The following is a 10,313-nucleotide window of genomic DNA, read 5'->3' as shown; positions in this document are numbered from 1 at the left end:
CCTTCTACCCCCCCAACTTCCCCAGGGCCCTTTCCGGTGGGCTCCCCTTTTTGGTGGGCAGCCTGCTCTGTGATTCTCATTTACCATAAAGACATTGGCCAGGCTGTTCACCGTCTGTACCTTGTCCTCGTCCTCTGCTTCAACCAGTGCCAGTGACAGTCACTCCATTTCCCAGGGTGAGTCAGATCCTGAACGCTGGCCATTTTCTTTGCTCCCCTCCCCCATCCCCTTCACCTTTCCACCCAGGACACGTGATCTTCCACAGAGGAGAGCAATGGGCTGGAGGCAGTGAAGAGCCCTGCAGTAGCAGAGGGGAGAAGAGCGGGCTGGAGATGGCTGGTTCCTGCTCACCTACGATAGTGTTGGAGGGCAGGACCAGCAGGGGAGCAAAACCAGCTTATGGAAGTGAAGACTGTGTCTAAGTCAACTGCCAACCTGGGGACCTTCTGCCTCTCCCTTGGAGTAACTGTTGGCAACCAAGCAATATGGATCCGGATGTGTCCTCCCAATGCTTGTGTTGGAAACGTGGTGCCCAGGGCAGCATTGTCGAGCTGGGAGATTTAGTCTCCAGACCCTGCCCTCATGAATGACTTAAGGCTGGTCCCTTGGGACTGAGTTACGTGGCAGCGAGTTGGTTATGGAGGGGTGAGTGCAGCCCTCACTCTCTCCATCTCTCCCATACTCTCTCCCTCCAGGTGACATCTCTGCCATGTTATCAATGCCATCGGGGACCCTAACTCAACACCAGCCTCTTGATCTTGGACTTCCCAGTCTCCAGAACTTGAACCAAATAAACTTCAATTACTTACAAATGACTCTGTTGTATTCTGTTGTGACAAAGCAGCCTAATAAGACAGCCCTGTGGACAATGACAAGGATGTGCAGGCAGGGGAAGTAAAGGCCCTCAGCTGCGCTGCTTTGCTCATTTCCCAGCTCTGCTGAGTCCCCCACTACCACGCAGGTGAACCTGAAAATCTGAAACGTGACAATGTCTCCCTGGAGTTGATCTCCTCTTCCTATCACCTCTCTGATGCGTGTGCTGTGATACCCACCCCCCCCCACCCCAGGAGATAATGATAAGGTTATTATTCTTCCCTAGCAACTTGGCTTTGAAGAGAAAAGTCAAAACACACACATTTGCCCCCCTCAACCTGACCTGTTCTGATCATCTCGAATTGTCCCCTGAGCCCTTCCCTGTGTGCACACACTCACACAGCTGCGGTGCTGACTTACCGTCTCTGAGTTACCTTGGCAAGATGCCTACGGCTAGTTCAGAATGGTAACTATAAATAAGACTCGGCCCAGAAGGTTAAATACCCGGCTACCCAAAACAGACTACCATTACCCCAGGGCGCACTTCTCCTGGTTCCCTAGAATGGTAAGCTTGGTTCTTTATTTGGGCCACTTATCGCCTATTTCTTCAAAGACTGTTTGTTGTGTAAATTGGCTTTGATCTTTGTCTATAGTTCTAAATAATGGGAAGTTCAAAATATGTTGAATGGAAACACACGAGGAGATACCTGATATAGATGCCAAGATGCAGGTGTGCCAACTGCATACGCCGAATCACAGGCACCGATGAGTGGAGACCTCTAACCACTCATCCATCTCCTATGCCAAATAAGGGGTGGGTACCATTTAGAAAAAGGTGATCATTACTGCTTTCATGACAGTCTAGTGAGGGAACAGACATCAATAAATCAGACCATAATTAATGCAACATAAATGCTAAGAAGAAAAGATATGAGGGACTGTGAAGATGTACTAATCTGTTTTCCATTACTATAACAAAATAACCAAGGCTGGGTATTTTATTTTAAAAAGAGATCTATGTAGTTTATGGTTCTGAAGGTTGAAAGCTTACCCAGCATGGTGCTGGCTCTGGTAAGGCCTCCCCGCCACCCTGGCTGTGTCACATCATGGTGGATGGTATCACCATGGTGGGTGAGAGAGCTCCCATGGTGTGACAGACTAGGGCCAGTCTTGCTCTTTTAGAACAACCCTTTTTTGAGAACTAACTAGAACCAGATGAGGACTACCTTATTCCCCCTCCAAAAGCAGCTCCCTTAATGACCTAATGACCCCACCAGGCCCCACCTCTTACAGGTTCACCACCTCTTAACATCATGGCAGCGGGGACCAGGCCTCCAGCACAGATCTGCGGGGAGATTCAACCACATCCAAAGCGCAGCAGATGGAGTTCACACCTCCCAGGCTACAGAACCGGGGAAGGTGACATTTATGCAGTGATGTCAAGAATGTGGGGGAGATGGCAGGATCGGGGTGGGAGGAGGAGAGGGCACAGCCTGTAAATTGCCAAAGCAAACAGGGATGCTGACGGTCGTGCTGGAGAGCGACTCTCATCTCCCTGGCGGAGACGTAATATTCCTGAGGTCCTCTTGGAAGATTTCATAAGCAAATGGGTTAGGTACGCGTTTAATTAATCACAAGCACACTGGCCATGCTGACCCTGGTTGAACAGTTCCAGTGCACCAGGCATCGATCAGAGCGTCGAATGGTACCTCAGTGATCCTAGTCCCCACACCCCTGAACAGTTCAACGCCTGGCCCTTTACCCTGCTTAGCTTTTCCCTATAGTTCCCCCCACCACCCGACAGGTTCTGCGTCCTCGTCCTCCTGTGTATCGCCTGTCTCTCTGATCGGAATGTAACCTCCAGGAACACAGTTGCTTTTACTTGTTTTGTTTACTGTTGGTTCTCTGGAGCCTCGAACACTGCCTGGCACTTCCTTGGTGCTCAAGAGATCCACGTTTGTTAGATGAAGGCGTGGATGTTGTTCATCTACTCCCCACCGCATCCTGGTAGGTTAGTAAATTGGCACAGAGAGGTTAAGTCATTTACCCAAAGCCACACAACCAAAGGAGTGGTAGAATCAAGACTTACGCAGCAGGGTGATTTGAAAAACAGAAACAGCTATGTAGAGTGCATCGGTTGGACTTATAGCTTTTTTTTTGGTTAAATGGCATTCTGTTGAGACACTTCAGAAAAGTGATCCCGTTCAGTATGGCAGTTCTGACCACCACGCATTTTGTAAAACAGAGGTCAATGAGCAAGGGGCCCACAAGGACTGTCTTAATTATAGGAAGCCTGGTACCAGCCCAGGGAACTTGCAGCCCAGATAAGATAAGGCCTCCTGAGTCACAAAACACTTTCACATTCCATGGTATAATCCACAGCCAGTGTTGCTGGAATATTCCTCACGACTGACGCCTTAGTAGCCCTGTCTGGTCACCAGGCATGTGAAAAACGGAATATAGAGACACAGTCTGCTTGCTTGGCTTTTTCAGTTGAATTGAAAGCTTGAAGGTCGTTGTGTATGTGTGTTTAAACCACAAAAGAGCTTGGAGTAAAGAAAGAAAGCAGCAACCTGTCACCTTGCTCCTGGCCAAAGGGGCAGAAGCTGAGTTGGCCTGAGGAATGGGAGTCTTGTTCCTGAGGCCATTTTTGACGGTTCTTTCCTTTCTACGGATGGCTTTTCAGCAAGGTGCCTGTCAGATGTTTGCCTTTTCTTCCTAAGAATTGCTTTCTGTGTGTGTGTGTGTGTGTGTGTGTGTGTGTGTGTAGAGGAGTCAAAGAAAGGAGCTGGCTTTTGAACTCAGAAGCTGAGCATTTCCTTCCAGCCCACACATCCCCGAATCCCACAGCCGCGCTGAACCTCTTTTCCCGAAGGAACTATTTAGGTGGTGTGGCATTTGTTTTGTTACTTCTTTGACCACTTTGCTGGGTCAGAATCGGTGAGCAATCCCTGGTCCTTTCCACACACGGGTCTTGATGTTGTCTCTCTCTGGGCCTTCTTTATTTTTTTCTTTTTGGTATTGGAGGATGAACCCAGGGGTGCTTAACCACGGAGTCACATCCCCATCACTTTCTATATTTTATTTAGAGATAGGGTCTTGCTAAGTTGCTTAGAGCTTTGATAAGTGGCTGAGGCTGGCTTAGAACTTGTGATCCTCCTGCCTCAGCCTCCTGAGCTGCTGGGATTACAGGCATGTGCCACTGTCCCTGGCCACTCTCTGTGCCTTCTTTCATGTCCTTCTTCCTGTCTCAGTCTCAGAGCTACCTTCCTATCCCACACACATGCACAAATTCAGATGTACAAGAAATTATGTATTTATGCGGGGCATACACCATTGTCAAAACTTACCCAACTGAATATTGTTTGTAAATTATACCTCGATAAAAGGTTTTGTGAGGGGCTGGGGATATAGCTCGGCTGGGAGCATGCTTGCCTCTCATGCACAAGGCCCTATGTTCAATCCCCAGCACCACAAAAAAAAAAAAAAAAAAAAGTTTTGTGAGCCGGATGCAGTGGCACACACCTGTAATCCCAGCAGCTCAGGAGGCTGCAACAGGAGGATCACAATTTCAAAGTCGGCCTCAATAATAGTGAGGCACCAAACAACTCAGTGAGACCCTGTCTCTAAATAAAACACAAAACAGGGCTGGGCATGTTGCTCAGTGGTCAAGTGCCCCTGAGTTCAATCCCCAGTATCAGAAAAAAAATGTTTTGTGTTTATGAACTTATGTTAAGTTTAAGGAGAGTTTAAGCATATCCTGAGTGGGTTTATGTATTGATTACTGTTCCCAGCATATCTCGGGGGGGGGGGTACTTTTGTTGTGCAAAGGAAAGAAAACAAGCAATGCTTGTTGCTGTGAGAAATGTCATAAGCAACAATTTTCTGCAGGTTTTAAGCGCTTAAATTTTAACTTTCGGGCTGGGGAGGTGGCTCAAGCGGTAGCGCGCTCGCCTGGCATGCGTGCGGCCCGGGTTCGATCCTCAGCACCACATACCAACAAAGATGTTGTGTCTGCCGAGAACTAAAAAATAAACATTAAAAAAAATCCTCTCTCTCTCTCTCTCTCTCTCCTCCCTCACTCTCTCTTTAAAAAAAAAAAAAAAAAAAAATTTTAACTTTCGTCACTTCTCCATACCTAATTAGAGCCGTGGAAAGGCTATTACAACAAGGAACTTGAAACCCCAGAACAGTTTCATTGCAGTCTTTACCAGGTTGTTATGAGAATAAATAAATTTAATTCAATTCATCAAATATTTAGTGTTCACTAAGTCATGTCAAATTCTGTGGGCACAGGTGAAGAATGAAACAACCCCCCAGCATAGGTCGAAAGACCAGTATACATATATTCATAGCAGAAAGTATCATATCCTCTTGGTGACAGGGGCACAGAGTGATCCAAATACAAGTAAAGGAAGCACTAATTCTGACTGGTGCGACTGGGAGAGACTGTGGAAGCTATATAAGTCAGCTTCAGATTACTATAACAAAATGCCTAAGATAATTAATTTATTTTTTTAAAAAAAAAGATTTATTTTGACTCACTGTATTAGAGGTTCCAGTCTGAGATTGGGAAAATCCACTGCTTTGGGCCTCTGATGACAATGGTGGGGAGCACATGGCCAAGCAAAGTACTCACCTCAGGGTTAGGAAGAACTGAAAAAGAGGAAGAGATGAAGGTCCCCAAATCCCCTTCCAGGGGTACCCTCAATGACCAAAGGACCTCCCACCAGATTCCATCTCCTAAACATTCCGCTCCTTCCCGGTAATACCACCCCGGGGACCATGCTTTCCACACATGGGACTTTGGGGAACAATTACTGAAAACCCAGAAGAAGTGGAAACATTGGAAGAAGACCTTGAAGGAGGGTGCTTAGAAGAAGGCCCTTCTCAAGTAGAGGGACCCTGCGACAAAGCGCGGAGATGGGACACCGCGAGACTCAAATGAAAGCCTGTAAAGCACTCTTCAGTTATAAAATACTTGATGCCACGACCGCCTTTCCCGGGAGCCATGACCTACCTCTCCAGGCAACAAGAGAACAGCACTTAGGCACGGCCAGCTGCCCGCTTACCTGCTTGCAGAATTTGAAGTAGACCTGACTCGCTTTACGCAGGTCCCAGTTTCAAAGGAGGTGCTGGTCCGTGTCAAGTCCAACCGGGGAAAATTAACCCTGGCCAGAGGTTGACATTTTCCTTCTCTCTCCATCTGTGATCATCTTTCCCAGTGCCCTCTCAGCTCCGCCCGTTACACATCAACTTCCCTCTCTCTGGCCATTCCGGGATCAAGTGCTGGTGAAGTTGCCTTCTAGCCAGTGGCAGAAAGCAGCTTCCCTATTCATCTAGGGAAGACTCACATTTTACATATGGGTCGGATTTAGATGTTGAATGGCCTTTGAAGTTTCATGTGCTGGAGGCTTGGTCCCCGATGTGGTAATGTTGAGAGGTGGTGGGTCTTTAAGAGAGGAGACCCAGTGGAAGGTCACTAGGTCATGGGAGCACAGCCCTAGAGAATGGATTCATGCAGATTAAAAAAAAAAAAAAAAACTGTTATTTTGTTACGTTGCTGTAACAAAATAAACCAAATAAAATGGACTAAGACACACATGTAAATCGAGACCAAAAATTATAGTATCCACTTTATAGGAGAGGAACAGCGCTCACTTCATGAAGATAAAGTAAAATAATATAGCTGGCATAGAGCACTTAAAATATTATTTATTATGATTATTGTTAAGAGCAGGAGTCACCAAACTATGGCTTCTATGTTAAATCCAGCCAGATCCATTCATTTATATCTTGTTAAGTAAATTTCTGCTACAGTGGAATTATCAGTGATAAATTGAGGGTTTTATCACTTGCAAAACTAAAGTACTTTGTATCTGGCCCTCTACAGAAAAAGTTTGCTGATCTCTGATCTAAAGAAATGAGAAGAGAACCTCCTTGTGTTACATTCACAATCAATTAGATTTTGTCTTTGTGGGTTTACCAGTGATTTTATCTCCTATTGTGGGCTCTTTTGTCTTATGATACTTCGTGGTACTCACCCTGGAGTCTAGAGAAGTCCTTATGTACATCTCCACATCTCAGCACCATGGAGTGCCCTAGAATATATTTATGTCTTCCCAGAGTCTTGCATTAGTGCCTAGGACCACATAGCAAATGTGAGGGAGGTGGATAAAAAGTTCTGTCCCTGATCAATTATACCATAATCTCTACTGAAAACTGCATAATACGTCTAAAATGACAAGGAATTCAACACCTTACCTTGGAACAACCGAGCTCTGGGTAGAGAGAAGCAAGAGCATGGAGAAGGCAAAGCACTCAGTTTGAAATCCCCACTGACCCTCTACATGGCCCCTTAGTTGAAGGGTCCACTCCACTTAAGTATCTTTCTTTTGGGAGGGGGGGCGATATCAGGGATTGAACTCAGGGACACTCGACCACTGAGCCACATCCCCAGCCCTATTTTGGATTTTATTTAGAGACAGGATCTCACTGAGGTGCTTAATGCCTCACATTTGCTGAGGCTGGCTTTGAACTCTGGATCCTCCTGCCTCAGACTCCTGAGCCGCTGGGATTACAGGTGTGTGCCATTGTACCCAGCTCTCTTAACTATCTTTCTTTTCAATGTATTCAGCATTATTACTCTTCTGAGATGTACAAAAGTCTAGGTAGGTTGGGACTATGCATTCCAACAATATTTCCAGAATTTTATTATTTATATATTAGGAAGAACATGGAGTTTGCATTCCGAAGCTCTCAAGCCTTGGTTTCCTCGTATAGATAATCTCTTTGTTAATTGAAAAAATGTGATTGTAGGGAGGCAATCAAGGACTGATGCAGGTGCGGATCTTGGTGTGACAGAGGTGTTCTGTGAGAGGCACAATTACGCATTGAATGTTAAGTGCAATGAAGAAATACGCCAAAGCAGGCTCCTATTGCTACCGTTTTCACCCATCCCTCACCTGGCGGCCTGGACTGACTGCTCCAGCTGGTTGGACCCAGGGAAGGTTGCTTGGGAACCCCATCCTCATTTTTGCAAAGCCTGAAGCCTGTGTTCACTCCTCCCCAACTTTGATTCAAACGTTGTCTGTTCTTACAAGTTATTTGCCAGGGGAATTGTGTCTTGCCAATGAAAATAGCTTTTTCTTAAATGCATAAAAAACACAAACAAACATTCATTTGTTAAAAATAACATTTGTTGAGCTTTCACTGGATTGCAAGGACTGTAATAAATGCTGGGGCCAGCAAGAATGGACTGTCATTGTCCTGCAGTGACCTCAAATCCAGCCTTGAAATACTCTCTAACAATTCTATTAGGATAACATATTGTCCTATTTTATTACAGCTGGCCGCAGCGGTGAAGGTCTCTGACCTCCTCCTACCCCCACTCATAACTCTTCCTCCCTGGACTCTGCATCTCCTGTCGGCTCCCCTTTTTTCCCAGTGTCGGTCTCCTTTATGAATTTCAGTCCTGCTAAGGTGCAAGAGGCTGTCAGCAGCTTGGAGGATTTTTTTTTTTTTTCATCCCGGGACTTGCAAGATAGCAGAGTTCAATGTCCTCCCAATATCACTTTTTCCTGCCAAGCCTGAATTTGGTCTTAGAACCATTGTCATTACCAATCAAGGTTGGCAGTTATGTTGAAAGCTACTTATCATGGTTTAAAGGAAGGCTGGAATTTCAGGGGTCAGATAGCAAACAATAGTGTTTTGTTTGGTGGGGAGATTGAAAAGAAGGCTTCATGGTTGTTCCCCCCCCCACGCACACACACATAGCCTAAAAAGTTAGGTGACATCAGAGCCTACCCCAGTTACATACACATAAGGTCTCAAGTTAGCAGAAAGCATAGCCCAGGGGTGGCAATTATCATGAGGAAATGTTCTCGACCAAAAAGGAAATCAGAGATCATCCTCACCAGGCTGAAGATCGTACTCTAGAAAGGAAGAAGGGTGGCATTTATACCATTAAAAAGGAACAGTCACTTAAAATATCCACCCTGACCGCAGGATTCAGAGCAGAAGCTTTGCAGATAGACAGAGATCCCGAGGTGCTTTAAGGCGCAAACAGTTGGCCTCAAGAAATATCTAATTTGCATGCTGTAGAACAACACGACCGAGGAACTCCATTCTGGAAAGTTCTACCACCTCAAGCCCTTTGTTGGATAGGGGCTAAAATCCAAAGAAGAAAAATGAACATATTCGGTAATGAGGATTCAACCTGTGGTTCTATTGTCGAGGGCTCATTTTATAATTTAAGTATTATTCTTACCTGGAACAGCTTTTAAATATGCAAACATTCATTCAACTTGACTCCCTGCTGGGTTACCCAGGACTGTGAAATTTTCAACATAGCTGTAGAGTTTCAAGTGCAGTGAATATGTCCTCATGATCATCATGGAAACAGGAGAGCTCAGATGGAGAACCTGCATGGTCGGAGCTGACCCAGAAGAATAACCTGTCCCCTGGTTAATGGGTGTGCTTGACGCTCCTTCCTGGTGGGGAACCGGGGTGGGTTAGGAGAGAATGCCACAGAGCTGTCCGTGATCCACGTCTGTTCTTCGTGAAGGCTTTGATGGGGGTCAGGCTGCGCTCCCCCAGGAGTTCTCCTCCCCCTGTCTCAACAGTAAATCTCTGCGACCCTTCTGCAGGGATGGAAAGGGTTCCAGCCACTTGTCTGAAGGCACGAGCCGAGTGAGGCAGCCACCTCCACAATCCAACGAAAACTCGGTGCATTTCAAATGTGCGCAGAGTTAAATTTGTATTTGACATCACATTACCGGTACAAAAGCATCACCTACCAACTGGTTTTTTTTTTTTTTTTTTGAGAGAGAGAGAATTTTTTTTAATTATTTTTATTTTTTTTAGTTCTCAGCGGACACAACATCTTTGTTGGTATGTGGTGCTGAGGATGGAACCCGGGCGGCACGCATGCCAGGCGAGCACGCTACCGCTTGAGCCACATCCCCAGCCCGACCAACTGTTTTGATCACTAGTATCAATTATTTAAAATTCCCATTTCTCTCCAAAACTCGCTTTTAGGATTGCTCTTTTTTTTTTTTCCTCTCTATAATACCGCGATGGAATTTTTTCCTGTTTTCACCCCAAACGCATTTTAGGTAACTCACAAATGCACCCAGATGTAAAAACTGTGAACAGTGAAGAGCTCACAAAACACACGCATTATTTCTATCAGAGTTTGAACCCAGGCCTCACATCATGAGAATACACCTCCGTGTGGTTCTCTTGACCAGCAAGATCGTCCTTGACCTCTTTCCTCAGGTCATTGTCCCATGGATGACCCCAGCTGTCACTTCATGGAGAAAGAGACCAAACTCTCTGCGACCTTCAGAAGCATTTTTTTCTTCTCAAGCATATTGTGCTGGGGAGAAATCAACACCATGGGTTTGGAGACGAGATGTGGGCCCCAAGCTCACCCGAGGAACATTTGCAGAAGCCGGATTCAGAGCCTGGATTTTGGCAGTCCCGTCGTGGTGAATGTC

The sequence above is a fragment of the Ictidomys tridecemlineatus genome, chromosome 6, assembly GCF_052094955.1.
Source record: "Ictidomys tridecemlineatus isolate mIctTri1 chromosome 6, mIctTri1.hap1, whole genome shotgun sequence".
In the NCBI taxonomy this organism is placed as follows: Eukaryota; Metazoa; Chordata; class Mammalia; order Rodentia; family Sciuridae; genus Ictidomys; species Ictidomys tridecemlineatus.
Note: the sequence above shows the minus strand (reverse complement) of the source record.